Here is an 8498-nt window from a genome sequence, read left to right as displayed (position 1 = left end):
AGGAAGATGAGGGATGAGTAAACTACACGCTGCAGAAACTCATTTTTGTTATGTTTTCCAGTCAAAATAGCCAGACATCCTTATAACTGAATAGATTTGTTTCTTTTAAAATTGCTTAATTTATAAAGTTGATAAAAAAAATCGAAATTAAAAAGTTTGGGATCAGTAAGATTTTTAAGGGTTTCTTCTGCTCATCAAGTCTGTATTTATTTAATCAAAAATACAGAAAGTGTATTTATTTCAATGTAAAATAATTTGTTTCTATGTGAATATATTTTAAAATGTAATTGATTCCTGTGATGCAAAGCTTTTTAGCATCATTACTCCAGTCTTAAGTGTCACATGATCCTTCAGAAATCATTCTAATTTGCTGATTTATTATCAATGTTGAAAACAGTTGTGCTGCTTAAATTTTTGTTGGAACCTGTCATACTTTTTTCTGGATTCCTTCATAAATATGAAGTCTACAAGAACAGCATTTATTTAAAATAGAAATCTTTTGTAAGAATATAAACTACCATTTAAAATGTCAGTGCATTTTTATTCTTTCTTTTTTTGGAAGAAATTAATACTTTTATTCAGCAAGGATGCGTTAAATTGATTAAAAGTAATAGCAAAGACTTAAAGTGTTGAAAAGGATTTCTATTTTGAATAAATTATGTTCTTTTTAACTTTATTCAACAACGTTTTCAACATTTTATTTATCAACATTGATAATAAAATGAATAAATCGTATTAGAATAATTTCTGAAGCATCATGTGACACTGAAGACTAGAGTAATGGATGATGAACATTCACAAAAATATATTATATTTTAAAATTTACTAAAATGGAAAACTATTCTTTTAAACTGTAATACTATTTCACATTATTACTATTTTTTCTGTATTTTTGATCAAGTAAATGTGACCTTGATGAGCATGAGAGAATTCTTTGAAAAACATTAAAAATATTACTGATCCCAAACTTTGATTGGCGGTGTATGTATATAAATATATATATATATATATTTATTTATTTTCTGAAAGAAAGTAATACATTTAATTAGCAAGGACACATTTAAATTAATCAAAAGTGATAATAAAAACATTTATTGTTACAAAAGATTTCTATTTTAAGCAAATGCTGTTCTTTTGAACTTTCATCAAAGAATCCAGAAAAAAAAACTATTAAAAGTATTACGCATTCCACAAAAAATATTAAGCTGAACAACTGCTTTTAAAATCCATAAAAAAATAATAAATGTATCTTAAGCACCAAAATAGCATATTCCAAAAAGATTCCTGAAGAATCATGTGATACAAAAGACTGAAGTAATGGCTGCTGAATTTAGCTTATTTACATGAATAAATTACGTGTTATAATATAAAAATTAAAACAGAAATGCTGTATTATTTATAGGGACGTATTTCAAAAACATCCATCAACCCTGAACTTTTTAACAGTAGTGTACTAAATTGTGTTTATTTATAAAAAAAAAAATTTTTGTTACATAAACCACTAAATTGTAGGTTCATGCTTAAAAAAATAAAGAAAAAAATTGTAGGGTCAGAAAAAAAAACTTAATTCAAGATGTACTTTTTGAAATAGTCTATAATACTAAATATTTCTTATTTAAAGGATGTTTAGACATTTTGACTGGTAAATTACAAAATGGTGATTAAAAATATTTCTGCAGTGTAGAAGGATAGAGAAAAGAAATAGGAAACTAAAAACAGAACGAACGAGAGATGAAGGTTTGGAGTCTCAACTAATATACCATGTTTGCCGACCTTCCATGTGACATTTGCTTGAATAGTTGTGCCATTCATGTTATTTTATTTGGATATTTCATTTTCCAGATTCACAACTGGACTCAACTTAAAAAGCTGAGTTCATTTTCATTCATCTAGGCTCAGTCCATTATTCTCTGTATGCTTCTATTATAGTCTGTTTGTAGTCGTAGTGGCTATTTTCTGCACAGAGATGCAAATTCTGCATGGATAGAGCCAAAATACAGCTGTGTATTGCTAGTAGTACAATTTGGGACAGCACCCTATAATAACTTAGCAAGACAAGTTCAGGTTAAGGCAGCTACACAAGTCTTATATACACATAATGGCAGAAATAGAACATCGTTCTCTTACAAAACTTACTGCTTTGCTCTTAAACTCTGGTTTGTTACCTCCAAGGCCCAGTCCAGAGCCAGTACATTCATTTAGATTATGATGAGGAGGTAAATAGATGGCTTTGGCTGCCGGACTGGTAACCTTCATCTCACACATTTAGGACTAAATCCTGAGAGCGGTACCGAAACCTGAGCTACATATCACAAAGGTGCTGATTCCCGTGACAAAATACCGTCAGTTTGTCACACTAGTGCTACGTGGCAAAATGTTTCCTTTTTTTGTTTGTATTGTTCTTACCTCTCATTTTCTTTTTGTATGTCAAGACATTTTAGAAATCCTTTAGCAGGAGATTGAGGGCGCCATTTTGTTTGTCGCGAAATTCAGCATATCTTCATATTGTTGGTCAGTACGTTGCTCTAAGCAGAATGAGAATGCGTAAATCCTAGAATGTGAATCTTAATTGTCGTTTGAAGTGGCAGTGACAGAGAAGCCGCTAGCTGTACCTGCAACATGATTTGAAACGATAGCCATCGCTATATGCTAGTTGCCTTTATTCCTGCTCCTTAGAAAGAGAAGCCACTGATTTTTTTTTTTCCTCCTGTTTTTATTTTCTATTTTTATTTAGGAGATTATTTTGGAGAATATGTGACAAATGAAAATGTTTATTTCTGTATATACAGTATTTAAAGATATTGTACAGATTTTTAGCCTTGTTTTAGCATTAGCGGCTTTATGAGCAGTGTGTGTATGCAGGCCTTAAGAGCACACATTCTTTCTTCCACTCTCACCAGCCTTCATACGGATACTAAATTCAGATATTACCCTAATCTAAACCCAAACATAACTCAAAAACTAAAACGTAATCCCATTCCCACGAACCATAGCCTTACCTTAACCCAAAACTACACCCCTATGTAAACCAAAATATGCCATTTGAAACTTTAAGGCTGTGTTTTGGAATTGACAACCGCAGTTACGTACAGTCTGGAAATGTCCCGTTCACACAGCAACTTACAGTTGCGTCTCGAATACTGTCTGTATGAATGTGCAACGGGAGTCAAGCACACTGTAAAAACTTTTCACCAGATTCAACTTAAAAACCTAAGTTCAGCAGCTGCCTTAAAATTTTAAGTTAAATCAGCTCTTTTTAACTGATTACACTAAAAATGAGTTAATTTAACTAGTGACTTGAAATGACTTAAGTTGATTTAACTTAAAATTTTAAGGCAGCTGCTAAACTTAAGTCTTCAAGTTGAAACTGGTGAAAACTTTTTACAGCGCACGTATATTAAAAAATATGTTTGGTCAGTTACGCGGATGCGCAGCCATATTGGCGATACTCGGAAGTAAAGAAGAGCATGGTTAACACAGTTAATCTACTACTGAATACATTGTTCTGCTAATTTATGATGCCTAAACCACAGAAAAAAACAAGCTGCTAAATTAGGGTGACCATACGTCCTCTTTTACCCGGACATGTCCTCCTTTTTGGCTATAAAATTATGTCCGGGGGGATTTTGTAAAATATCATAAAATGTCCGGGTTTTTTACCTCATTTCACTGACCGTCATTAATTCAACACTTTAAATGCAGCCACTGCCCACCGGCATTATTTTGAGGTACCTGTCTGATGACGTGAAAGACCCAGTTGTCAAAACAAAACAAACAAGGAGCTGCGCTGCAAGAGCTGTGTGTCACTATCATGCCGAAACGCAAATGTAGTTTCACAGACGAATTGCAAAAATATACCCGATGTTCATTCTTGGTCGTGATAAATGGGAAGCATTGTGCACCATCTGCACCTATGCTGCCCTCCAAAGGCAAAGTGCAGTAACTACACCAACACTGAAACAGAGAAAAATGCCTTTAAAGTTTTTAGGCCAGCTAGTCAAACATGTTGACACTCTTGTTTCTCGGAAACACTCTTGTTTCTTTGGGACAAAATTGATCAGGAGACTTTGCCACAAGACAAAACAGTTTTCATAAAGTGCATTTTAAGCCTCAATTTTGACCAAATGCGTAGTTACTGCACTTTGCCTTTGGAGGGCAGTATGTGCATCCTGGGGAGGGTGTCCTCTTTTTGGATTCTCAGAATATGGTCACCCTAGCTAAATCATATAGAGAAGGACTTAGTAAGCAGGAAAAGGACAAACTAAACTAAACAAACCAAAGTCAATAGGCAGTAACCTGTTACCTGATGGGAAATGATAAAAACCCTGGTTCAGTTTGGCCAAATGTTTTTCCTGGTCTGACCAATTAGCACAGCCCAAAATGACAATACTTGACCATTTTGAGCAGCAATAGTCAGCTAAATGTGTGAGTTCTGTTCGGTTCAGTGGCACCAATATTTAATAAGATTGACAAGGCATCGTGAAAACACTCTAGTCCTTACCAGTAACCATAGTGCCAGTGACCATCGTTATATAAAAGATGGCGACGTCTATAAAACTGAAAGTTTCATAAATTTCTGACACTTTCCAACCGAGCCACAAGTTCATCCGTCAAATCTTCATTAACCGACATAAGCTTTTATATTTGGGTGGAGAGCGGATCATTTGAGTCGCACACAGAACTGAGGGGAGCAACTCCGGTGGACTAAAACTGACTGAATTTAAAACTTGCAGCTGACACACATCTCATATCTGCGTCATTGTAAGTTACCGAAACCACACATTAAAAAAACGGAACACACAGTAGACACTTCATACACGCATAAATGAAGTGACAGACAACTAGTTGTTCAGTCCCGTTCCGTTCACACGGCGTGTGTTTTCCGCTTCTGCGGTGAGTCCTGAAAATATACATGTGTGAGTTAGTTTACAGAACGCGGTTGTCACGCCCGTAAATAACCGTAATGTGTGTGAACGTAACCGTATTAAGGACTCAGATAGAATGTTTTCAAAACGCATCATCACTGAACCGAACGGAAGTCGCAGATTTAGCTGATTATTGCTGCTGAAAACGTCAGTTATTGTCATGTTTTGGGCTGTACTAATCGGTCGGACCAGGAAAAACATTTGGAGTACTATAGACTGCCAAAAGTTACAACAAATCAAGGAGAAGAGTGCAAAAGACTGAGGAAAGAAGACATTTGTGGTTGGCCAAACTGAACCAGGATTTCCAGGGCAAGAATCATGATAACATTCGTGTACGTATCTTTACCACTTATGAACTTCATAGTCCTCCTCTATATGATTTAGCAGCTTGCACATGTTTTTTCCAGGGGTTAGACAGCAGAATCACGCATTCAGTAGTACATTAATTCTGCAATCCATGCTGTTGTTTACATCTGATTGTCTTCAATATGGCCACACATCCTTGGCGTAAGTGCGAACCCTCTATACAGGACTGAAAACTGTACTCTGCTGTTTTGTGAACTTACCCTTAATCTTAACCTTAATATAATTCCCATTTTCCAATTCTCAAATGCAGTTGTGTGAAATGCCTTTGTTGCTCTATTTTTAGAAACTACTGCAAAGATCACAAGACTTGAAAACCTTTGACCTTAACAACTTGACGCGCAGTTATTTGAACTGAGAACTTTGTGGTATATTTTGGTCTGGGAAATGAGGTGACTGATAGTTTGTGGTGTGTATGTGGTCAGTAGATGATACCACAAATGACAGGCGATAGTTGTGCGTCTGGTTTGGAAGATGAGATAAATGCAACAGTAAAAAACGAAAGCAATAAAGGTATTGCGATGTGACGTTCCACATTTAATTCCCATCTACTCCATCGTGCTATTCTGCCAATGTGTGAAGTCTGTGTCGAAGCTCCAGCTGCAAAATTGTAATGTTGCTACAGTATGGAATTGTATTAATCGACCATTTTAGATCATTGAGGTGATGATAACCAAACATTTTCTATCATTTGAAAGTCAGCATGTAGCTCAACTATGGCGTCTGTCTAGCAATTGCTTTTCCATAGATTTGCATAGCAATATAAGACCAGAAGCGCCAAATAGTTCTCGCACAGGACAATTAAATTTTGTAATAATAGCACAGATCATGGATCAAATGTTTCGCTCTAAAATAAATAATCATACCCAGCATCAAGGTGACCACAGATTGTGAATAAAATATCTTCAAACTAAGTAATATCATGTAAAATAAACTGCTAACGCTTCTCAGTGTAATCTGAATTTGCTGCTCATGTGATTGTTAATTGCAAATAATTGCATATGCTCTGCACGATTCGCATGAGTGACCAACAAATGAGATTTTTGTTCATTTAGGTATTCTATTTAAAACTCTGGATAATAAAACCCAAGCTACCACAGATCACTCTCACTGGCTGTGCAAGGCAGTGGAGACAGGAAGTGATGTCGTCACACGACGTGCATGCACTTGTAGAGTGGAGCACATACACATAGACGTACACCTTTACAAACGTGCAGATTTGTGGAGTAAGCACACCTTTTTTGCTCTGAGAGTATTGATGGGTGGATGTTAAGAATGAAAACCTTTTATTCTGCTGGTTGAAACTTTTGCTTTTCACATTTTTGCACCGTATCTGTTCATTGACAGCTTTGCTATTTTTTTTTTTTTATTGATGACACAATGTATAGCCTCTTTATAAAATGTAGTTATTGCTATGCTTGTATAAGCACATTCAGAGCATATTCATTTGTTAATTTGTTTTTGGTTTCATTTTGATCACATCATTCCTGTAGAGGGACATTTGCTAATAATTCACTGTGAATTTGATTTTGAATGGCTTTTCAACATTATTTTATTGAACTGGTTTTAGCTAGAAAATGGACCAGTTCATAGGGTTTAAAAAAAAAACAACCTGAGAAGAATTTCACTGTTTTCTAGATTTTGTGCTTTAAATGCTTGAAAGTCACTTAGTCATTCACTTAGATCCGAAATGGCTGCTCGCCCCTAGAGCTGAGTAAACTCACAAATTATACCTACTGGGTTGTTTTTATTCAATGGATACAGTGTCACTGCTCTTGCCATATGTACATCCAAAAATATTTGCAATTGTATTTCAATCAATGCCAAGTACTAACAGCCAAACTGTCACCCAATAAAAAGTATGTGTATTTCAAGAAATGTCTGCGTTTCTTGTGTATGAAATGTTTTGGGACTGACCTTGTGCAGAAGCATTCTTCTTTTAAATCTGAGGGAGGCTAATTTGTCATTGAGATGCTTACTTAAGAGTTTAAAATATCAGATATTATTGGATGGACCTTGTATTAAATGTTTCATAGCCAGACACTATATAAAGCTATAAGATGGGCACTTATCAATGGAAGAAATTACTCAATATTGTGGTTGATCCTACTGGCAAAATGCCTGTTAAATAGTGTTTCCACCTTGTTTAAAAGAGCATTAATACACAGTTTACCTAAATAAGAGGGATTATACAAAATTGCTCATTTTTAATGTTGAGTACTGACCAGAATAAGATATTTCACATAAAAGATGTTTACATATAGTCCACAAGAGAAAATAATAGTTGAATTTATAAAAATGACCCTGTTCAAAAGTTTACATACACTTGATTTCTTAAACTGTGTTGTTACCTGAATGATCCACAGCTGTTTCTGTTTTTTTCATCAGTCCCTTACTTGTCCTGAACAGTTACATTGCCCGCTGCTCAGAAAGAATCCTCCTACAAATTCTTTGTTTTTTCAGAATTTTTGCGTATTTGAACTCTTTCCTACAATGACTGTATGATTTTCACACTGAGGACAACTAAGGGACTTATATTCAACTATTACAGAAGGTTCAAATGCTCTCTGATTCTTCAGAAGGAAAAACAATGCATTAAGAGCCAGGGGGTGTAAACTTTTGAATGGCTGTGTAAATTTTTCTTATTTTGCCTAAATACATATACTTCTTTCATTTAGTACTACCCTTCAGAAGATACAGAAGATACGTACATGTTCCCCAGAAGAATAAGTTAAATTTACCCTGATCTTCAAATTTAAAAAAAAAATGAATGCATCTTTTTTCCTCAGTGAGTGTTTGAGTGTGAAAAGATGGATCTCAAACTTATACAGTCATTGTTGGAAAGGGATCAAATACACAAAAATGCTGAAAAACAAAAGAATTTGTAGGACCTGAAGGATTTCTCTGAAGAACAGCGGGCAGTTTAACTGTTTAGGACAATCAAGAAACTCATGAACAACTATCACTAAAAAATGGATCATCGTAACAAAACAGTATTAGGAATCCAGTGTATGTATACTTTTGAACAGGGTCATTTTTATAAATTTAACTATTATTTTCTCTTGAGGACTATATGTAAATATCTTTTATGTAAAATATCACTAAATAAAAAATACCATGCATTTTATATGATCCCCCTTATGGTAAAATAATTACCGTTTTGCAGATTCTGCAAGGTGTATGCAAACTTTTGACTTCAACCGTAAATTG

Source organism: Garra rufa, chromosome 21, assembly GCF_049309525.1.
Source record: "Garra rufa chromosome 21, GarRuf1.0, whole genome shotgun sequence".
NCBI classification, from domain to species: Eukaryota; Metazoa; Chordata; class Actinopteri; order Cypriniformes; family Cyprinidae; genus Garra; species Garra rufa.
This window is presented reverse-complemented; position numbering follows the sequence as displayed.